Here is a 24,518-nt window from a genome sequence, read left to right on the forward strand (position 1 = left end):
TCCAGTTAAGCAGGGTTCAAGGTCAAGACCCCAGACCTATAGTTCCACCCCAGTTACCCTAGCAACCAGGTCCCCACTGACATCAAAGGAAGGAAGCAATGACTAGATGCAGGACTACTCATGGCAAGTGGCCAATGGCCAAAGGGGCAGTTTAGGAAGAATTTGAGCGACCGACCACAAATAAGGTCACCAGTGGGGAGAGGTTGTGGATAAAAGGAGCCTGCATGCTGGAAAGCTTTGGCTGCTCTGACCTGAGGCTCCTCCAGCTGAACTTAGTCAGATCACAGTAGGTAAGATGTTATCACTCCTCGGTTCCATTCTCTGGCACCAGTGCCTGGGATAATCCTTAGACGGGGAAAGGTGAGGAAGGAAGCTCTCCTTTGCCTATGTGAGTTGAGCTGGGTGCCCTGGAGTGCTGTGTAGACCTGGAGGGAAGAATCTGGCAAGGAGAGCAGGATACGAGGATCCCAGCAACTCAGCCCAACCAAGAGGGTCCCATCCAAGCAACAATGTCCGGCATGCTCATCTCGGATGGAGTTCCTCAAAGAGGTGCCATATCCAAGCCACTGTCCCTCGATTGTAAGGCCAGGCTGGGAATTGCAGAGGGGAACTCGTCATGTTCCTGAGGGAATGGGGATGTGGGGCTCCAACTGGCGGGGCAGGGAGTTATCAGCAGGAAAAGGAGAAAAGCTCAGTTTGCGGGCAGGGGTGCTTACGAAATAACATCCTTTGCCAAGGCTCAGCCAGGAGAAAAAGGCTCACAAAGGGCTTAACTGAAGCCCTGGCCAGAAGGGAAAAGACTCCACAGTTGAAAGAGCAAGATAAAAAGGCCCTGGTGCACCTGTATCCTGGTTGAGGGTCTTCAGGGTTCTTTAGGGCCCGAGGCCGATGGTGGCAGAGTCTACATAGAACTATGTTTTGTGGTGTTCTGGGGAAAACATTTTGGCTTGGCTGTGCTATTCAGTATAGCTGTATAGTGCTTTTGAATACATTAGTGGTGCTGTCATGTGTTCTGGACCATTAACGAAATCTGCCATTCAAAATTCAGATATTGTCTTTGCAGAAAATCTTAGTGTACATTTTTGTGATATCCAAAGAGGTGACATTGTGATTGCAAAAAGCCCAAGTGATCCAAAATCAAATATCTGTAAAAGAGTAATCAGAAGGAGACCAAATCCTCACCACTAGTCCATTAGATTTCTTTAAAAGCCATAGTTATGTGCCAGTCGGTCATGTTTGGTTAGAAGGTGATAATCTACAGAATTCTACAGATTCCACATTCCAGGTACTATGGACCTATTCCATATGGACTAATAAGAGGATGAATCTTCTTTAAGATTTGGCCTCTGAGTGATTTTGAGTTTTCGCGTGCCAGTCCTAATGGCCACAGATTTTCTGATGATTGGTAAGCATTTATTCTTTTGACTTGAATATTGTTTCGTGTTCATGTGAATTTATTACTCCCGTTGAAACCATGTACTTACCAATAAACTATTTGCTATTCAGAAAAAAAAAAAAAGGCCTTTGGCCAGGCACAGTGGCTCATGCCTGTAATCCCAGCACTTTGGGAGGTTGAGGCGGGTGGACCACCTGAGGCCCGAAGTTCAAGACCAGCCTGGGCAACATGATAAAACCCCGTCTCTACTAAAAATACAAAAAAAAATTAGTCAGGCCTAGTGGCATGCCTGTAATCCCAGCTACCTGGGAGGCTGAGGCACGAGAATTGCTTGAACCCGGGAGGCAGAGGTTGCAGTGAGCCAAGATGGCACCACTGCACTCCAGCCTGGGGTGATAGATCGAGACTCCATCTCAAAGGAGGATTTGGCCAGGATGATGGCTAGGATAATGGAAGAATAGGGTGGCCAGCAGGTGACCACTATGAGCTCGAAGCTCAATTCCTTCTGATAGCAGGAGAGAAAATGCCACTAAACCCATGGGAGGCAAGGAGTACAGGAGAGCAGAGGAATAGCCCCCCAAAGATGTCCATATCCTAATCCCCAGAACCTGTGCGTATGTTATCTTACGCAGCAAAGGGGCTTTGCAGATGTGACTAAGGTCGTGGATCTTGAGATGGGGCGACACTCCTTGATTATGCAGGTGGGCCCAATCTCTTATTTTGATGCAAAAGCCATTGAAAACAATGGCAAAAACTGCAATTACTTTTGCACCAACCTACTCATCACCTGAGTCCTTAGAAACAGAGGCCCTTTCCTAGCTGAAGAGATTCACTGGAGAAGAGGCAGGAGAGAGACCTGAGCTTCTGTCACCGGTTTGAAGATGAAGGGAGCCATGGATCAGGAAACATGGCACCCTCCAGAGCTAAGAACAGCCCCAGCCAACATCCAGCATGCAGATAGGGCCCTCCGCCCTGCAACCACATGGAACAGAATTCTGCCCACAAGAGTGAGTCTGGAAGCAGAGTCTCCCCAGAGCCTCCAGAAAGGAAGGCAGCCCAGCTGTCACCGTGATTCCAGCCTGGCGGGGCTCAGAGCAATCACCCACATTGCTTGGTTTACGACCCCTTCCTGGTATCACCCCAACCTCTTGATTTCCTCATCGCACCTCCTACTATTGACACTTATCTCTTGTCTCCCTCGTATAAGGACCCTTGGGATTACATCAAACCCACCAGCATAATCTCCCCCTGCTAAATTCTTAACTTAGTCGTATCTGCAGAGTCCTTTATGCCATATAAGGTAACATATTCACAGGTTCTGGGGATTAGGACATGGACATTTTGAGGAAGTAATTACTCAGTCTACCACACTGGGTGTATTACTCTGTTCTCATGCTGCTATTAAAGACATATCTGAGACTGGGCTATTTATAAAGAAAAGCAGTTTGATTGACTCACCGTTCTGCATAGCTGGGGAGGTCTCAGGAAACTTACAACCATGGCAGAAGGCACCTCTTCGCAGGGCGGTAGGTGAGAGAATAAGTGCCGACCAGAAGAGGAAGCCCCTTATAAAACCCTCAGGTCAGGCCAGGCGCGGTGGCTCATGCCTGTAATCCTAGCACTTTGGGAGGCCAAGGCAGGCAGATCATGAGGTCAAGAGATCGAGACCATCCTGGCCAACATGGTGAAACCCTGTCTCTACTAAAAATACAAAAATTAGCTGGGCATGGTGGTGTGCACCTGTAATCCCAGCTATTCGGGAGGTAGAGGTAGGAGAATCAGTTGAAACCAGGAAGCGGAGGTTGCAATGAGCCGAGATCGCACCACTGCACTCCAGCCTAGCAACAGAGCAAGATTCCAGGAAAAAAAAAAAAAAAATCAGGTCTCATGAGAACTCACTCACTATCACGAGAACAGCGTGGGAAAAAACCAGCCCCAGGATTCCATTATCTCCACCTGGTCCAGCCTTTGACACGTGCGGATTATTACAGCTCAAAGTGAGATTTGGATGGCAACACAGAGCCAAACCCTATCACTGGGCATTGGCAACCAGTTGGTATTTAAACCATGACACCGGAGAGAGAATCTAGAAAGTGAGTGTAAACAGAGAAGAACAGGCCTGGGCTGGGCAGTGGCTTACACCTATAATCCCAGTGCTTTGGGAGGCTGAGGCAGGAGGTTGAGGCTTGAGGTCAGGAGCTCAAGGCTGCAGTGAGCTCTGATCAACCCACTGCACTCCAGCTTGGGCAACAGAGCAAGACCCTGTCTCTAAAAAATAAAGAAAGGAAAGGAACAGCTCCAATGACTGAGACCTGGGGTTTCAATTGCCCCAACCTGTGTCAAACTCTCTTCAAAGACCTCCAAAGTCCCACCTGTTTCTCCTCTCCCCTGTCTTCCTCCCCCATCCATCCAGTCTGTGTGCCCTGGAGAGGAAGACGAAGAAAACGGCGGCCCACTCCACAATCCCAGTGCCGGGAGGCCTGAAGCCACAATATGCTACAGCAAAAGTACCTTAGAAAGAATTTACAAAAAAATGACTGGGCACGGTGGCTCATGCCTGTAATCTCAGCACTTTGGGAGGCTGAGGCAGGTGGATCGCCTGAGGTCAGGAGTTCAAGACCAGCCTGGCCAACATGGCGAAACCCCGTCTCTACTAAAAATACAAAAATTATCCAGGCGTGGTGGCGGGCACCTGTAATCCCAGGTACTCCAGAGGCTGAGGCAGGAGAATCACTTGAACCCAGGAGGTGGAGTTTGCAGTGAGCCAAGATCTTGCCACTGCACTGCAGCCTCCAGCCTGGACAACAGAGCAAGACTCTGTCTCAAAAAAAAAAAAAGGAAAGAAAAGAAAAAAGAAAAAAATTACAAAAATATATATATATAAATGCCGCCACAATATACCTGGAGCTCTGGGGATGTGGGGCTCCAGGGACACAGCTGCCACCCACAGCACAGTGGGCAGGAACAGTCACGCCCAATTGCTGGGCTAACAGCCTCCTGGTGAATTAGGAATGAGGACTCGCCTTCATCTCTGCTTTGTCAAAATTCCTCCAGGAAATGAGTAAGATAAAATTCATCCCATTCGTGTTCCTCCATGCCCTGCCTCTTCCTTCACTGAGCAGTTTTTCTCCTGCAAACACAATGCTCGTGTCAGAAAAAAAGAGACAGAACTACATCATTCAACACCTACTGATTAAATGCCAACTTCTGAACACTGACATGTGATGCTTCTGACATACTCTTGATAGATTCACATTTTACAGAGGGGGAAAGGGACTTGGCAGTTGCAGAACTGATTCAAGGCTGCAGAGCTTACAAGAGTCTGGAATTTGATCCAAGCTGGAATTTGATTCTTTCCTATGGCAGCTGTAACAAATTACCAGAAACTTAGTGGCTTAAAACAACACAAACATATATATTCTATTACAGTTCTGGAAGTCAGAAGTCTGAAATGGGCCTCCTCGGCCTTCAGTACCTCTAAGATTTGTGTCTAGCATGCTTTTCAGAGATCCACTGCCTATTTGCAGTGAAACCAAGGTATCAATAGAGCTGCTTCCTTCTAGAGGCTCTAAGGGAGATCCATTCTTTGCCTCTTCCACCTTCTAGAGGCCACCTGCATTCCTCAGCTTACAGCTGCAATTGCTACAATCTCTGCCTCCATGGTCTCATTACTTTCTCCTTATACCTCTGGCTTTGACCACCCTCCCTCCCAGCCCCACTGCTTCCCTCTTATAAGGACCCATTCCTAAGGTATATACCCAATGAAAATATATATCTGATATGGCTCGGCTCTGTGTCCCCACCCAAATCTCATGTCGAATTGTAATCCCAGTGTTGGAGGTAGGGCCTGGTGGGAGGTGATTAGATCACGCAGGTGTTTCCCATGAACGGTTAGCACCATCCCCTTGGTGCTCTTCTTGAGATAGTGAGTGAGTTCTTGAGAGATCTGGTTGTTTAAGAGTGTTTAGCACCTCCCCTGTCTTGCTCCTGCTCCCACCATGTGAGACATCCCACTTCCCTTTGCCTCCCACCATGATTGGAAGCTTCCTGAGGTCTCCCCAGAAGCAAAAGCTACTATGTTTCCTGTAAAGCCTGCAGAACCATGAGCCAATTAAACCTTTTTTCTTTATTAATTACCCAGTCTCAGGTATTCCTTTAGAGCAATACAAGAGTATGTAAGAATACCTGAGACTGGGTAATTAATACAATTTTTTTAAAATTTGCATTCACATGTTCATAGGAACTCTATTCATAACGACGAAAAACTAGAAACGACCCAAATGTCTCAACAACAGAGGAACAGAGCAATAAATTGTGGCAGAGACATGCAATGGAATACTACCTAGCAAAAGAGGAGGAACAAATACCAGTAACATGGAACAGCATGCATGAGTTTTGCAGGCTTAACATTGAGTACAGGAAGCCAGACACAAATGAGTGCAGGCAGCACAATTCCATTCACATGATGTTCAAGAACAAGCAAACTACTTTCTGGTGATAGAAATTAGATGCTGATTACCAGACAGTGGTCGCGGAGCAGGTGGGGTAAGGTGGTTCTTTTAAGCACATTTTTAGCATTTGCTAATCTGTCCATTTGTGTTTCTGTACTTTTATGTATGTTTGCCGTATTTCACACAAGAAAAGTTAAAATTTTACATTTTCTTCATTACCTCTAAGATCTGTGTCTAGCATGCTTTTCAAAGAATCATTGCCTATTTGCATTTATCTTTCTAATACCACCTGCCCGTGTCCTTTGTCCACCTCTCTAGGTTGGTCTCCTTTTACCTAGATTTGTGCAAGCTCTTTCCACATTAAATAATCCAGCCTTTTTAACGAGTGCTGCAGGCATTTTCCTCTGGTGCTTTGTTTATACATTCCAGTCATTAAATTGTGTGATTTTTTTCCTTTGAGTTTTATGTCATTGTTAGAAAGCTCTCCACTTCTGGGACTTCATTTGTTTTAGTTTTTACATTGTCATTTTTTATCTGAGATTTTCATGGTTTTGTCCAGAATATTTTAGTGTAAGAAATCACTTGGAAATTCAGCTTTATTTTATTGCTAAGACCAGTTACCTTAACATCTTACCACTTTCTCACAGGTAAGCGGTGCTAGCTTTATCATACACCTAATTCCTTTTGTATTGGGCATGGTTTTGAACCTTCTCTTTTTTCTTTTTTTTTCAACAGAGTCTTGTTCTGTCACCCACACCAGAGTGCAGTGGTGCAATCTTGGTTCACTGCAACCTCTGCCTCCCGAGTTCAAGCGATTCTCCTGTCTCAGCCTCCTGAGTAGCTGGGATTACAGGTGCTTGCCACCACCCCCAGCTAACTTTTGTATTTTTAGTAGAGACAGGGTTTCATCATGTTGGCCAGGCTGGTCTCGAACTCCTGACCTCAGGTGATCCACCTGCCTCAGCCTCCCAAAATGCTGGAATTACAGGTGTGGGCCACCACGCATGGCTCTGAACCTTCTTTTGTGTCACTCATACATCCACCACCCATTCCTGCACCAGGGTCTTCATGGAAGAAAACTCCAGCCAATTGAACTGTTATCCTGCTATAGAATGTGTCTTTCATACACACACACAGGAACTGACTCATGCTTCCTCTTTACCTGGAATATCTTTACCCCGTATCTTAGCAGACACATTCCCATATTTCAAGCATCATGGTAAATACCACCTCCTTTAAGTCTTTCTTAATCTTCTGAGTGATGTGCACTCTAGGGAAATCTAGCATCTTGGCTTTGGACATATTTCAAAAGACTACTGCCATGATTATTTCCAAAGACTACGTTGTTCTGTAGGAAAAGAGTTTTGGATCTACCAATGAATCAACTGACATCTCAATGGTTATTGAAGGGAAGTTCATCAGTCTGCAGGTAACCCATGCTGAGATAGAGCTGGAATGAGAACAAGAACTGACAGTTGTACAACTTTGCTGGTTGCTAAAGTATTAAAGTGTTGCATGATATGGTGTTTTGGTCCATCCTCACATTGCTATAAATAAATACTTGAGACTGGGTAATTTATAAGGAAAAGATGCTTAATTGGCTCACAGTTCTGCAAGCTGTATAGGAAGCACGGCAACATCTGCTTCTGGGGAGGCCTCAGGAAGCTTCCAATCATGGCGGAAGGCAAAGGGTGAACAGACACATCACATGGCAAAAGCAGGAGCAAAGAGTCAGGGCAGGAGGTGCTACATACTTTTAAACAACCAGATTGCATGAGAACTCATGCACTATTGTGAGGGCAGTACCAAGGGGAGTGGTGCCAAACGATTCATGAGAAATCCACCTCCATGATCCAATCACTGCCCACCAGGCCCCACCTCCAACACTGGAGATTACATTTCAATGTGAGATTTGGGTGGGGACACACATCCAAACTACCTCATATGCCATGGTGCATTTGCTCTAGATTGTAAGTTTCTTGAAAGTAGAAATGAAATACGTCTTTGTGGAGGCCAAAGCAGCTCCATCTCAGACACTAATCCACCATATGGGCTTCTGGTTAAGCCCAGTTCCAAAAGGGCCCCTAAAATTTCCAGTTTATCTATTGTTCCTTGTAGAAGAGCCAATACTTGCTATAAATCTTGCTCTCAGGTCAAACCACCTCGATGTTTTCTATGTCAATTGCCCTAAGCATCCCCTCTGAATCACCCTTTCCCTATGGTATATAAGCCCTGGGTCTGGGAGTAATGGTGAAACTGCCTTTGCAAAAATTCTAACAGTGAGAAAATTATGACAGTGAAGAGATCTGACCTAACCAACTCCATCTTGCCTTTAACCTCCAAGCTTCCTTGTTCACTCCTGAGTGTAGGCTGAACTAACTTTGGGGAGGAATTTAGTTTAGAGTTTAGCTTTAAAACAAAGAGTTTTCTTCCCAAAAGGAACTCCCTCCTTGCTTAGAACTCAAACCACCTTTGTAAAACCAACACATTAACCACAAGATTAGAAATTGTAGCTCAGGAGTCGTGCAGCCAGAGGCCACAAAATTCCTAACCTCCCCAGTTGCGCCTAAGGATAATGTTACTATTGTAAGACCTCGGCCTGGTGTTCGAGATATTTTTCAGCCACTGAATTCTGATGGATCAGTTGGTCCCACCCAGACCAGTAAACTGCCTCCTCTGGTCTTACGGCCCCCACCCAGAAACTGACGTGGTACAAGAAGACAGCTCCCTGTGATTTCAGCCCCGAACCCACCAATCAACGTTCCTCATTTCCTATCCTCTGTCTGCCAAACTATCTTTTTTTTTTTTTTTTTTTTTTTTTTTGGAGACAGAGTCTCACTCTGTTGCCCAGGCTGGAGTGCAGTGGCACAATCTTGGCTCACTGCAACCTCCACCTCCTGGGTTCAAGCGATTCTCCTGCCTCAGCCTCCTAAGCAGCTGGGATTACAGGCATGTACAACCATACTCGGCTAATTTTTTTATTTTATTGTTTTTAGTAGAGATGGGGTTTCACCATGTTGGTCAGGCTGCTCTCGAACTCCTGACCTCGTGATCCATCCACCTCGGCCTCCCAAAGTGCTGGGATTACAGGCGTGAGCCACCATGCCCGGCTTAAACCCTTAGCCTCTGAATTTTCAGGGAAGCTGATTTGAGTAATAATAAAACTCCAGTTTCCCGTTTAACTGTCTCTATGAGTATGAAACTCTTTATTGCAATTCCCCTGTCTTGATAAATCAACTGTATCTAGGCAGTGGGCAGGAAGAACCCGTTGGGCAGTCATAATAGCATGGGGATCCACCATCTGGTCTTCCCACTGCCCAAGACACAGGCATGGCTTCGGTTTGTAAGACGCTATTAAGTATTTTTTCCTAAGAAACTTTATTTACCAGCCTCTTTCTTTGGCCTCTCAGCTTCTTCCAACTTCTGGGGGTAGGTTTACATAGACCTGCCCACTGCAGAACGATCTTATATTCATGTATTTAGTCACTGACGTCCAAGGAGATTGATCAGCAGAAGGAACTTGGAATATCAGTAAACTATAATAATGTTATTTGCCTCCTGTCTCAAAATGCTAACTGAAAAAAAAAAAAAAAGGCCAGATATTTGACTAGGTTCATTCATCCAAAACACGCCTAGTTATGATGTGCTTCTTTGAGTACAATGACCAAGTTGAGTCTTACCAGGTGAAATTTAATGGTGTCTATAATCCCCACTGTTCCAGCATCCCAGAAGTCCCTCTCTGTTTGACACTTAAAAATAATACCACAAGCAGTTACCATTTCCCAAGCTCTCTGTGTGTCCTGGACACCTAGGAGACATTAGCTCCTTTAGTCCTCACAACAGCTCCCTGAGTTTCATACCCCCAGAGCAGAGCTCACAGAGGCCACGGGCATAGACTCTGAAGCAGGGCTGTCCAACAGGACTTTCTGCAATGATGAGAATGTTCCAGATCTACAATGTCCAACTCTGTACCGAACAGCCACATTGGCTACTGAGCACGTGAGATGTATGCCTGAGAAAATTAATTTTAAATTGTATTTAATTTTAATTAGTTTAAACTTAAATGGCCTCCAAATCTAAATCCCAGTGCTGCCACTTACTGAGTGGGCTTGGGCAAGGTACTGTACCTCACTAGCCTGGCTTTCCTTTCTGTTAAATGTTGTGAACTGAATTGTGTCCGCCCCCCCTCCCCCCGCCAAATTCATATGTAAAAGCCCTAACCCCCAGTACTTTTTTTTTTTTTAAGACAGAGTGCTCTGTTGCCCAGGTTGGAATGCAGTGGCATGATCTCTGTTCACTGCAACCTCCCCGGTTCACGCGATTCATTAAGTAGTGATGGTAAAGGAGGTCATGAGAAAGGGGAAGTCATGACATCAATACAATAAGACCAGTGTCCTTATAAAAAAAGGAGGCAATGCCAGGGGTACATGTACACAGAACACAGGAAGTGTGAGGATGCAGGAAGAAGGTGGCCATCTGCAAGCCAAGGAGAGAGGCCTCAGGAAAAACCAACCCTGCTTTCACCTTGACCTTGGACTTCCAGCTTCCAGAACTTTGAGAAAATAAATTTCCACTCTTTAAACCACCCAGTCTGTGATATTTTGTTATGGCAGCCCCAGCAAACTAATACAGTAAGATAAGAATTATAAGAATTGGCCAGTCATTTTGGTTTGCACCTGTAATCCCAGCACTTTGGCAACTGACATCAGAGGATTGCTTGAGGTCAGGAGTTCGAGACCAACCTGAGCAATATAGTGAGATGAGACTCCCTTGTCTCTACAAAAAAATTAGCCAGATGTGGTGGCATGCATCTGTAGTCCCAGCTACTCAGGAGGCTGAGGCAGGAGGATTGCTTGAGCCCAGGACTTCAAGGCTGCGGTGAGCTGTGACTGTGCCACTGCACTCCAGCCTGGATGACAGAGCAAGATTCTATCTTTAAAAAAAAAAAAAAAAAAAGTATAAGAACTGACTTCCAGGGATTGTCGTGAAAGTTAATTAACAGATATGCAAAGCACATGGCATAGTGCCCAGCACCTAGTAAGTGTTCACTAATAGTCACTAATGTTATTATCATTACTGATGAGCAGGCTGAGCTCAGAGCAGAAGGAACTTGCCAAGGCCACAGAGCCAGAAAATATGAGAACTAAGTCTCAAACTCGGTTCTATCTGATGCCAAGGGACACTGTTCTGCTCTGCTACCTTCCTTCCTTCTTCCCCACCTGGAACAGGAGACCCTAATCCCTATTTGGTGCAGATAGATGGCACACAGTGGGAAGAACACAAACCCACTGCTACCTTCCAAGTCTGTCTCTTCCCAGTAAGGAATCTTGGCACATGGATTCCAGGTATTATTCTGGGCCCAGATAAAAAACTAAATGTCCTGGCCAGGTGCGGTGGCTCATGCCTGTAATCCCAACACTTTGGGAGGCTGAGGCGGGCAGATCACAAGGTCAGGAGATTGAGACTATCCTGGCAAACACGGTGAAACCCCATTTCTACTAAAAATACAAAAAATTAGCCAGGCGTGGTGGCGGGCGCCTGTAGTACCAGCTACTTAGGAGGCTGAGGCAGGAGAATGGTGTGAACCCGGGAGGCAGAGGTTGCAGTGAGCCGAGATCGTGCCACTGCACTCCAGCCTGGGCAACAGAGCCAGACTTTGTCTCAAAAAAAAAAAACAAAAACAAAAACAAAAAGAAAAAACCTAAGTGTCCTATCATGGAAGTCTCTTAAGGAACACCAGAAGACGGAATGGAAACATTCACTGGCTTAAACACCTGGTTCCTTGGCATTCCCAAAGATGAGACTAATGTCCCATTGATGCAGGACAGGTGAGTCCCAAAATTGGGGCTTAGCCCAGGAGGGTTCTTGGCTTCACGCAGGAAAGAATTCGAGGGCTAGCTAGTGGTATTAGCAACTTTTATTGAAGCAGCAGTGCACAGCAGCAGCAGAGGTCCTGCTCCTTGCAGAGTAAGGCTACCTCACAGGCGCTACGCCCAGAGTAGCAACTCAGGGGCAGTTCTGCAGTCACGTTTATGCCCATTTTTAATTATATGCAAATTAAGGGGCAGGTTATGCAGAAATTTTTAGAAAAAGAGGGGTAACTTCTGGGTTTTGGGGTCATTGCCTTAGAAAGGGGTGGTAACTCCCAAGTGTTGCCGTGGCAATTGTAGACTGCAGTGGCACAGGTGGGCATCTCTTACGGAAAGGTGCTTTTGCCTCTTCCCTGTTTCAGCTAGCCTTCAATCTGGTCTGGAGTCGGAGCCTGCCTCCAGCAACCAGTCCCACCTCCTACCTTTCTACTGACTCCAGAGAGTGTCCGAACCTCTGGCTGTCTCATCGTGGTCAGTCAAGTTAGACACAACCATGCTTGTTTCTGTCAGGAATGCTCGAGTCCACCACATAACCAATTCCACTGCCAAAGCTGGGGCTGATTTCTGGCCAGGGACCCCCAAAGACTTCTTATCCTCAGTTAACCTAAACACACTGTTTGGGCCACTCATACACAGAAATACTACCAAGAGAAATGAGGCATCTTCCAAAACCAGATTACTTCTTTTTATTTTTTAAATTAATTAATTAATTAATTTTTTGGAAATGCATTCTCACTCTGTCGCTCAGGTTTGGAGTACAGTGGTGTGATCTTGGTTCATCACAACTTCCACCTCCCAGATTCAAGCGATCCTCCCACCTCAGCCTCCCGAGTAGCTGGAATTACAGGCATGCACCACCATGCCTGACTAATTTTTGTATTTTTAGTACAGACAGGGTTTCACCATGTTGGCCAGGCTGGTCTCTAACTCCTGACCTCAAGTGATCCGCCCACCTCAGCCTCCCAAAGTGCTGGGATTACAGGTGGGAGCCACTGCGCCCATCCAAAACCAGACTACTTCTTGCCACCACATAAGGCCATTCCTGAGAAGGAAGTAAGGAGCCTGCCCTCAAATGCTGCATAGCCTCTCCTCTCTGAGGGGGAGAACATTAGTACCTCCCAGGAAATCAAGCTTTAGACTAACACAATTCAGCAGAGCAGCCAATATGCTCATTGGAGCTGAAGAACTTTTCATCTGATGGGCCTCAATAATCAAGAAAGTGATTGGGTGCAGACAGGAATTCTGTCCCCACTCTGCCATGAAGAAACTTGGCCTCCATTTTTTTAACTGGCAAAGACAAATTGTATATATTTATGATGTACACCATGATGTTTTCAAATATGTATACATCGTGGAAACCTAAATCAAACTATTTAACATAAGCATTACCATACATGCTGATATGGTTTGGCTCTGTATCCCCACCCAAATCTCATGTCCAGTTATAATTCCTAATGTTGGGGGAGGGACCTGGTGGAAGGGGATTGGGTCATGGGGAAGGATTTCCCCTTGCTGTTCTCATGACAGTGAATGAGTTCCCATGAGATCTGGTTGTCTGAAAGTGTGTAGCACATTCCCCTTCGCTGTCTGTCTCCTGCTCCACCATGGAAAGACGTGCTTGCTTCCCCTTCGCCTTCTACCATGATTGTAAGTTTCCTAAGGCCTCCCAGCCATGGTTCCTATACAGCCTGCAGAACTGTGAGACAATTAAACCTCTTTTCTTCATAAATTACGCAGTCTCAAGTAGTTCTTTATAGCAGTGTAAGAACAGACTAACACACATATTTTGTGTGTGTGTGGTGAGAACACTTAAAATCTACTCTCTGAGCAATTTTCAAATATACAATACATTGTTATTAACTACGGTCACCATGTGTACAATAGTTCTCTTGAACTTATATCTTCTTGGCCTCCACGTTCTAGTTTCTAAAATGAGAGTGTTACATTAGCAGGATAACTAAGTTCCCTCCCAGTGCTAAAATGTTAAGTACGGAAGAAGAGAATTCTATAGTAATCCCTAAAAGTATTTTAAACCACTATTAAAATTTCCCTTTATACAATAATGATGCAATAGGAAAATGAGTGTAATCTTATCTTTCATTGTAATAGCCTAATCAAAAAGAAGACAACACTGAATGTAATAAAATTGTTAACTGCTCTGGGCTTGGTGGGCAGGATGAGCAAACGCAGTGAGAAGGGGTGAAGAGGAAAGGCACTCTCTCTGATCACAATGAGAAGACAACGGTGCCTCCATCCATCATCATGCAGGGGCTCAGAGAGTTGAGAGGAGCCCCAGGGTCAAGGGCTTAAACTTTCTGAGCTTTGAACCACTTGGGCAAACCACTCACCCTCCTTGCCTCCCAAAACCGACTTCTCTAAAACTATGAAAACTTCAGTGCTACCATGGATTTAAAAAAAAAAAAAAAAAAAACAGTGGCCAGCACTTTGGGAGGCCAAGATAGGAGGATCACTTGAGGCCAGGAGTTCAAGATTAGCCTGGGCAACTGAGCAAGATCCCATCTCAACAAAAAAATTGAAAAATTAGCTGAGCATGGTTGTGCACTGCTGTAGTCCCAGATACTTGGGAGGCTGAGGTGGGAGAATTGTTCGAGCCTGGGAAGTCAAGGCTGCCATGAGCTATGATCACACCACTATACTCTAGCTCAGATGACAGAGCAAAACCCTGTCTCAAAAAAAAAAAATTATTAAAAGATCTTTCCACCTAGTAATGTTTAACACTGAGTAGTTGGCAAAATTTGTCTGGGTATCAAGAGTGACTTGAGATAGGTAGGGGGATGGGCAGAGTTTGGGGGTCCTGAGATGCAAGGACCAGTGCTCTGAGGCAGTGCCCTGGGAAGGATTAACAGCATGGCACCCCCATTGAGATGTGCCCCTAAACAAGGAATTCCAGCCTGGACAAAGAGGCCCATTCCCCAGGCAGCAAAATGAAACAGTTGAGGACCACCCAGGTGCCATATGATTGGAACGGTGGACATTTCAGTGGAGCCCAAGTTCAGAGATAGCCAGTGACCAGGGACTCAGCCCCTCCTTTGCACTGCAGGAGATTCCTTCACCAGGGAAGAAAGCCCCAAAAACCACCAAGGTGGAATTTTCCACTCTACATGGATGGGAGCCTGGAAACAAAACTAGGCTGATTCAACGAAAGCAGAGACACGTGTTACGTCTAGCACACCTGAGTTTGTGGGCTCTGAGACATTCTCATGCCATTCTACAGGGGGCCCCTTCTGTTCTTTCCTACTTGGTGGCTGGTGGGACTTGCTAAAACTCCTCACTTTTAATATCTTCATCCTTAAATCTGGATCTTCTAGAGGGATTGAAGAAGGATAGACCATTCAATCCAATCTTCTTCTTCTTTTTTTTTTTTTTTTTTGAGACAGTCTCACTCTGTTGCCCAGGCTAGAGTGTAGTGGCATGGTCTCAGTTCACTACAGCCTCCAACTCCCAGGTTCAAGCAATTCTCATGCCTCGGCCTCCCAAGTCTCTGGGATTACAGGTGCTTGCCACCACATCCAGCTAATTTTTGTACATTTAGTAGAAACGGGGTTTTGCCATGTTGGCCAGGCTGGTCTCAAACTCCTGAGCTCAGGTGATCTACCCACCTTGGCCTCCCAAAGTGCTGGGATTACCAGCATGGGCCACTGAACCCAGCTTTTTTTTTTTTTTTTTTTTTAGCTCTAGTGCAGTGGTGTGATCTCAGCTTACTGCAGCCTCCACCTCCCAGGTTCAAGCAATTCTCATGCCTCAGCCTCCCAGGTAGCTGGGACTACAGGTATGCAGCCACTACACCTGGCTAATTTTTTGTATTTTTAGTAGAGACAGGGTTTTGCTGTGTTGGCCAGGCCAGTCTCAAACTCCTGACCTCAAGTGATCCGCCCACCTAGGCCTCCCAAAGTGTTGGGATTACAGGCATGAGCAACTGCGCCTGGCTGATCCAATCCTCATTTTACAGAAAAGCAAACTGATGTCTAGAGATTTGGAGCCACTTGCCAAGGTCAGCAAGTCGGTGGCTGGGCTAGGACTTGAACCCAGGTCTCACACTCTACCCTTGAATTCAATTCTCTTTTGGCTTCTATTCTATCTCCATAGCCACTTATCTCAGTGATCCAGTGGGTTTTGCTAGATCATTGTTACATACTTGCTGTGCACTAGAGCTCTCTCTATGGAACACTTTTGTCCATTCCATAGGGAACGTTTCTAAGATTCTAACGTTTCTAAGGCAGGGGGCGTTTCTCTGCCGGGAGATTGCAATTGTTAAGCATGTTGTCATGTAAAATAGCTTTCCATGAGTGGACATAGGGAGGAAGACGGAGAAGTTCTTTGTTGTCCCTAATTTCCCCTGCTTCCTCCATGCTCACTATTAAAGGAAAATACTGGTTTCAAACAGTTTCGTGTGTTATCTTACTTCAAGCATGATAACCCACCTGCACAGGGTGTTTGCACACCCGCGGTCAGTATCCTGGGCCCGCCAAGCATGCCAGTCCACAGGGTGGCGTCTGTCCTGCTCACGCCTCATCCTCCTCTCTCTCTCCATCTCCTCCCCACATCTCCCTCCTTTTCTCTTTGTGCCTGATTTTTTCTTCTACTCCTGCACTCTTGGCTCAGGGTGGCTCTGCTCTTGCTGCCATCTTGTGGTATTAGAGAGAATTAAATTAGCCTGAGCAGGAAGTAGGAAAGTCCTAGAATATGGTTAAGTACAGTTAAAGCCACTGTAATGTGATTAGGGAAGGGAAGTCCATTCTGAATCTTGATCCACGTAACCAGGGCATCTTTAAGCACTTGAGTGTTTCCACGTACTGTGCATTCGCTACTCACTAGGAGTACAGAAGGATGAGCTGGCCAAAGGCCCAGAAACAGCCTTTATTCTTCTAATTTGGCTTCCTACAAATTGAGGGACACTGGATGGGCGCTACCAAATTAACCCACCGTGTTATTTTTGAGATCATTCTGTGCTATGTATTCGAAAGACAGGTCTTCCCTGTCGACCTCAAATTTGACCATTATGGATGGATTCTCGTCTTGGAGTTCTGAAGGCAGACCCATTTTTAAGAATTACCTCCTAAGGTGTTAATAAGGTCCTTAAAAATAAATGGAACAGTGTTGTTCACAGATTGAAAGACTTGATGTTGTTAAGACAGCAATACTACCCAAAGCAACACACAGAGTCAATGCAATCCCTATCAAAATCCCAATTGGATTTTTTGCCAAAATGGAAAAACTCATCCTAAAATACAGAATTTCAAGGAATCAGAATAGCCAAAACAATCTTTTAAAAAAAAAAAAAAAAAGTTGACTGCTCTGATTCCTTAAAATTCCATATCAAGACTTGATACAGAGCTACAGTACAGTAATCAAAACAATGTGGTACTCACACAAAAATATATGTGTGTGTGCATGTATATCAATAGAATAGAACAGAAATGAGAATCCAGAAATAAGCCTTCACATCTATAGTCAGTTGATTTTCAATAAGGGTGCCAAGACCATTCAATGGAAAAGAATGGTCTCTTCAATGAATGATGCTGGGAAAACTGAATATTCACACACCAAAGAACGAATTTGGATCCTTACCATACACCATATACAAAAATTAACTCAAAATGAATCAAAGACCTAAATTTTAAAAGCTAAAACTATGAAATTGTTAGAAGAAAACATAGAGGAAAATCTACATGACCTTGTATTTCTTAATATGACATTAAAAGCCCAGGCAACAACAACAAAATAGAATTTATTAAGATTACAAACTTTTGTACATTAAAGGATACTAGCGAGGTAGGAGATGGGGCTTGACTCCGGAAGCAGGGCTCAGACACTGGACCAAATTGAGGACTAGCTAAAACAGATCTGGGGCAGAAGCAGAGCAACTTTCCATAAGACACACCCACTAGTGTGCCATTTCAGTTTACCATTACCAAGGCAACACTCCAGTGTTACTGCCCCTTACCATGGCAATGACCCAGCAACCCAGAAGTTACCACCCTCATCCTAGAAATGGCTCCATAAACCGCCCCTTAATTTTCATATAATTAGAAGTTGGTAAAAGTTTAACTGAAGAACTACCTCTGAGCTGCTACTCTGGGCACGCTGCCTAGGGGGTAGCCCTGCTCTGCAAGGAGCAGTACCCTGCTGATACTGTACATCACCGCTTCAGTAACAGTTGCTGTTTAACGTCACCAGCTCGTCCTTGAATTCTTTCGTGGGTGATATGGTTTGGCTGTGTCCCCACCCAAATCTCTTCTTGAATTGTAACTCCCACAATTCTCACATGTCATGGGAGGAACCCAGTGGGAGGTAATTGAATCATGGGGGCAGGTCTTTCTTGTGCTGTTCTCATAGTAGTGAACAAATCTCATGAGATCTGATGGTTTTAAAAAGAGGAGCTCCCAGGCCAGGCATGGTGCCTCACGCCTGTAATCCCAACACTTTGGGAGGCCGAGGCGGGCAGATCACGAGGTCAGGAGATCGAGACCATCCTGGCTAACACGGTGAAACCCCTTCTCTACCAAAAATACAAAAAATTAGCCAGGCATGGTGGTGGGCGCCTGTAGTCCCAGCTACTGGGGAGGCTGAGGCAGGAGAATGGCGTGAACCTGGGAGGCATAGCTTGCAGTGAGCTGAGATCGCACCACCGCCCTGCAGCCTGGGCAACAGAGCGAGACTCCATCTCAAAAAAAAAAAAAAAAAAAGAGGAGCCCCCCTGCACAAGCTCTCTGTCTTTGCCTGCCACCATCCACCTAAGAGGTGACTTGCTCTTCCTTGCCTTCCATCATGATTGTGAGGCTTCCCCAGCCATGTGGAACTGTGAATGCTCCATTAAACCTCTTTCCTTTGTAAATTGCCCAGTCTTGGGTATGTCTTTGTCAGCAACAAATACACTGGGCAAAGCCAAGAACCCTCTAGAGCTAAGCCCCAGTTTTGGGGCTTGCCTTTCCTGTATCACTATTAAGAGCATTGAAAAGACAGCTCACAAAATGGAATTTAAATGTTTGCAAATCATATATTTGATAAGGATTTAATATTCAGAATATATAAAGAAGTATAACTCAACAACAAAAAGACAAAACTGCAATTCAGAAATGGGCAAAAGACTTGGATAACATTTCTCCAAAGAAAATACGCAAATGACTAATGAGTTTATGACAAGATACCCAATGTCATTAGTCATTAGAGAAATTCAGATCAAAACCATAATGAGGTACCACTTCATACCCATTAGAATGACTTTTTTTTTTTTTTTTTTTTTTTGAGATGGAGTCTCACTCTGTCACCCAGGCTGGAGTTCAGTGGTGTGATCTCGGCTCACTGCAACCTCTGTCTCCCAGGTTCAAGTGATTCTCCTGCCTCAGCCTCCTGAGTAGCTGGGATTACAGGCTCATGCCCCCACACCCGGCTAATTTTTGTATTTTTAGTAGAGACAGGGTTTCATCGTGTTGGCCAGGCTGGTCTTGAACTACTGACCTCAGGTGATCTGCCTGCCTCAGCCTCCCAAAGTGCTGGTATTACAGGCATAAGCCATTGTGCCCAGCCGGCTATAATTTTTTAATGAAAAAATAACAGTTGTTGGAGAAGATGAGAAGAAATTGGAACTACTACACATTGTTGTTGGGAAGTGGAAATGGTACAGCCACTGTAGACACAGACTGGCCATTCCTCAAAAAGTTAAACATCGAATTTCCATGTGATTCAGCAAATTCACACCTAGATATAGACCCCAAAAAGTTAAAAACAAGGGCTTGAACAGATGTTTGTAAACAAATGTTCACAGTGTGCTATTCACAACAGCCTAAAGCGGAAACAACCTAAGCGTCCATTCACAGATGAGTGGCTAAACAAAATGTGGCACATAACACTATGGACTATAATTTAGCTGTAAAAACAATGACATTCTGATACAGACTACGACATGGATGGACCTCAGTGCTAAGACACGGGGCTGAGAATGAGCGTGGTGGCGCACACCTGTAATCCCAGCACTTTGGGAGGCCAAGGCTATCCAAGAGGATTGCTTGAGCCCAGGAGGTCAAGACCAGCCTCAGCAACATGGCAAGACCCTGTATCTCCAAAAATAGAAAAAAAAAAAAAAGTAACCAGATATGGTGGCAAGCACCTGTAGTCCCAGCTACTCAGGAGGCTGACGCAGGAGGATGGGTTGAGCTCAGAAAGTCAAGGCTAGAGTGAGCCGTGATCATGCCACTGCACTCCAGCCTGGGCAACAAAGCGAGACTCTGTCACCAAAAAAAAAAAAAAAGTGCTAGTTGAAAGAAGCCAGACACAAAAAAATACTGCATAATTTCAAATTCAGAAACCATACAGACAAAAAGTGGTTACCAGGGCCTGGGGGAAGGAATAATGAGGCGTTACTGCATAATGGGTATGAAGTTTATGTTTGAGATAATGAAACAGTTTTCTAAATAGGTAGAGGCAATGATTACATGGCATTGTGAATGTGATTAATTCCACTGAATTATATGTTACAAAACAATTAAAATTACAAATCTTATGTTATATATACCTTGCCACCATAAAAACAATAAAAAAAAATAGAAGTGGGAAAGACCACTTAACTAAACCCACAAGAATGAAAATGTCATAATAAATGGGAGTAAGAGAACAGGCTTGATGGTGGAGCTATCTTGAAAAATAACAGGCTGGGCATGGTGGCTCATGCCTGTAATCCCAGCACTTTGGGAGGCTAAGGCAGGAGGATTGCTTGAGCCTAGAGTTCAAGACCGGCCTGGGCCACATGGAGAAACCCCATCTCTACAAACAAAAACAAAAGCCTACAAAAATTAGCTAGGGTTACGCCTGTAGTTGCAACTACTCAAGAGGCTGAGGTGAAAGCATTGCTTGAGCCCAGGAGGTCAAGGCTGCAGTGAGCCGTGATCATGTCACTGCACTCCAGCCTGGGTAACAGAGTGAGAACTTTCTCAAAAAACAAAAAGGAAAAGAAGCTTATTTCTATGATATTTAACATATTTTACATTATGTTTCAATGAGCATATTTTACATTGTGTTTCAATTAATTAGTAACTCAAAACAGAGACAAAATGAGGAGCCACGGTGACTCAGGCGTATTGTCCTGGCGCATAAGGAGGAGACGCCAGGCGTTCGAGGCCAGCTTAGGCAACATAGAAACCTCTCATCTATATAACCAAAAAAAAAAGAGAGACAAAAATTAAGTCTTCATTTTTTTTCTCCCCAAAAAAAAGTAATATCCTTCCCTTAAAGACACCCGAGCTGAGCACACACATACCTCTACTGCGGGCAGGAGGGATGTCTGAGTGCAGTCTAATTCGATGGTGGTCTGCTCCCTGGTGAATGATTTTGCATCTTGAGGTCTTTTGTTTCCCTAAGGTCATAAATATATGGGAAACCAAGAAACCTCTGGCCTCATAGGAAAAGTGGCTATAGCACCGTGAGCAGTAGACAAGGCCAACTCCATGATCTGTGAGGCCCAGTGCAAGGTGAAAACGCAGGACCCCTTGTGGAAAAGGTCTTAAGAGTTTCAAGACTGGCTGGACACGGTGACTCACGCTTGTACTCCCAGCACTTTGGGAGGCCAAGGTGGGAGGATCACTTGAGGACAAGAGTTGGAGACCAGCCTGGTCAATATAGTGAGACCCCATCTCTACAAAAAAATTTAACAATGTAGGTGGCTGTGGTGACATGAGTCTGTAGCCCCAGCTGTTTAGGAGGTCAGGGAGGGAGTCTCGCTTGAACCCAGGAGATCGAGGCTGCAGTGAGCCATGACTGTACTGCTGCACTCCAGCCTAGGTGATAGAGCAAGACTCTGTCTCGAAACAAACAAACAAAAATGGTTAAGGCTATACCACCAGAGTGTTTAACCACGGGCACTTCTGAGTGAAGGGCTCTGTGTGACACACCTAGAAAGCTGTCCCTGGCTGTAGCTAAGAGCCTAGAGTGTTCAGGTGGAAGTTCAGAGAAAGAAGAGGTACCTGAGTGGCCCCCAGGTACCAGTGGGGTTCACATAGCTGAGGAGGACACAATCAACTGACGGGCCCAACAGCCATCCCCACGCCTTCTCGCCTGCTGCTTCTCACTGCAGGGGCTGAAAACCTGTCTCTTCTCACAGTCTTTCACAGCTAAAGGGAGCCTTCGGCTGGCTCCCCATGCTGACGATGGGACTGATGGGGAAATCTGCTAGGAGGCTTCAGAGAGTTTTTTTTTTTTTTTTTTTTTTTGCAACAAACATGATATATATTCACAATACAATCCACAATATAAAAGAAGTCATGAACATCCATAAGGAAAAAATGGGTATAGCAGTCAAAACTGTATTTGGCTACAAGAACCATCAAAACAAACATAGTGGCTTAACAGATGAAAGGAAGGACTGTTTCACTTGGGTAACAAGAAGTCCCATGGGGATCAATCCAAAGCTGATACATTGACTCCAAATATCACCAGTGTCCCAGGCTCTGTAAATCTTTAGGTTCATGCATTCTTAGTATGTAGTTTTTATCTTTTTGGTTTCAAAATGACTGTTGCATCTCCTGGCAGCTCAAGTGGAAAGAAGATGGAAATTGGAGAGGAATGCACCAGAAGACTTATTTCTCGTATCAATAAGGGGGTGGGGGTGGAACATTAAAATTTAGAGTTCACTGTCTCTATGGTGGAGTCAAGTAAGGGAGAAACATGTTGCAAATGGAGATTGATTTGGCCAAAGTACAGTGTCTTTCCTGATAAAAGGAACAGCTCAGCCACCACCACCTGGGTTCCCCTTACTTGCCCTTGAATGCAATATCAAGTCTGTAGCTGCAACAGCCATCTAACAAGGACAAGGTGATGTGCATGCGACCCCACACGCTAAGTGTGGCAGTGCAGAAGCACCTGCGTATGTCCTCCATCACACGGTGAGCAGCCCATACAAAACTAGCACCCGCCCACCTCCAGGTCTGTCTCCTCCTACCACCAAACCCACCTATCCCCACCCCTAACACCACCATCTTCCTATGGGGCACACACTCCATGCTTCTCCCCAGCCTGTACACCCACCCAACCAAACTTACCAGGCCCAGGTGAAGCTCCAGCTAAATGCTAGCTCATGACTCTTTCTTTCTTTTTTTTTTTTTTAACTTTTTTATTTTTGAGACAGAGTCTTGCTCTGTCACCCAGGCTGGAGTGCAACTGCAATGGTGCAATCTCAGCTCACTGCAACCTTCGCCTTCTGGGTTCAAGCAATTCTCCTGCCTCATCCTCCCCAGTAGCTGGGATTACAGGCACCCACCATTACGTCCGGCTAATTTTTTTGTATTTTTAGTAGAGATGGGGTTTCGCCATGTTGGCCAGGCAGGTCTTGAACTCCTGACCTCAGGTGATCTATCCACCTCAGCCTCCGAAAGTGCTGGCATTACAGGTATGAGCCACCACACCTGGCCCATAACTCTTCTTAAGGGCTCTTGGGAAATCCTGTTGGACTAAATACACTGGGTTGCATCCCCATCTTATTCTTCACTCATCCAAGGCCAAGCTAGGTTCAGCCCTGGGCATCCTGTCCAACGCAGAGAGAACAAAAGCAGCTCACTCTCACAGTGTTCTGTGTGCTCAGCTCAAAGTTTTCATCCATCCTCATTGGATCCTTGCCTATGAGGTAGATATTTTCATCTCCATCCGACCAAGGGGGAAACTGAGGCTCAGAGCAACTCTCCCACCCAAGGTCACTGCCCAGGTCTTGATCAGGAAGTATTCCCACACTCACACCCTGGAATCCTCATGGTACAAGATTTGGAACCTCAACTCAGCTGGACGCTGGAGAGCCTCACTGTCTTCTACCCGCCTCCTCCTGCAGGCGACTAAAGGCTCACAGTCCTTCTTCTCCCTCCTCCCATCTCCACGCCCTCCAAGTCTCCTGCAGTAAACAGTCCAGAAGGGCCCAGAGCCAAGGCAGAAACTTCATTAGCAAACCGCATTTCAGGGGCACTGTCGGGCCCTGCTATTTCAAGGCTGCTCTGAGTCCCGATGTCCCTACTAATGGGCAATGCATGTCCCATAGTCCAGCTTGATTTAGAAGACCCAGAGAAAGACCCTCACCCACGGGGGTTACTTTCAGGACTGCCATAACAAAATACATAGACCGGGTGGCTTAGAAACTACAGAAATGTGTTGCTCATAGTTCTGGAGGCTGGCAAGTACAAGATCAAGGCATCTGCAGATTTGGTGTCTGATGAAGGCCTTCCTCCTGGTTCATAGGCTTTAGCTAAGTGCTTCATAGCTCTGCATGTCTTCATACTGGCCTGTAAGGGGCAAGGAAGCTTTCCAAGGTTCCTTTTATAAAGGGCACTAATCCCATTCATGAAGGCCCCACCTGCAAGACTTAATCACCTTCTCACACCACCTCCTCACACCATCACATTGTGGGTTAGGAGTTCAATGTATGAATTTAGGGGTTGGGGAGACATAGACATTCAGTCCGCTGCACCAGTGCTGCCCAAAGCCTGGCGGATCTCATCAAGACTCCTCAGCTGCAGGTTGTTGGGGTCACCCCTCTTGAGCTACAGTTAACTCGGGCTGTGTTAAAATAGGCTGGGCTAGGTGGCTCACCCCTGTAATCTCAGCACTTTGGGAGACTGAGGCTGGCGGATCACCTGAGGTCAGGAGTTCGAGTCCAGCCTGGCCAATATGGCGAAACCCCATATCTATTAAACATACAAAAATTAGCCGAGTGTGATGGTGCACGCCTGTAATCCCAGCTACTGGGGAGGCTGAGGCAGGAGAATGGGAATGGCTTGGACTCAGGAGGCAGAGATTGCAGTGAGCTGA

General features: G+C 45.5%; 1 pseudogene; it reads left to right on the forward strand.

The window, feature by feature from the left end:
* The first annotated feature begins 718 nt into the window (after nt 1-718).
* On the forward strand, nt 719-1,593 carry LOC103876070 (annotated as a pseudogene).
* Nucleotides 1,594-24,518: the final 22,925 nt, after the last annotated feature.

This window comes from Papio anubis, chromosome 9, assembly GCF_008728515.1.
Source record: "Papio anubis isolate 15944 chromosome 9, Panubis1.0, whole genome shotgun sequence".
In the NCBI taxonomy this organism is placed as follows: domain Eukaryota; kingdom Metazoa; phylum Chordata; class Mammalia; order Primates; family Cercopithecidae; genus Papio; species Papio anubis.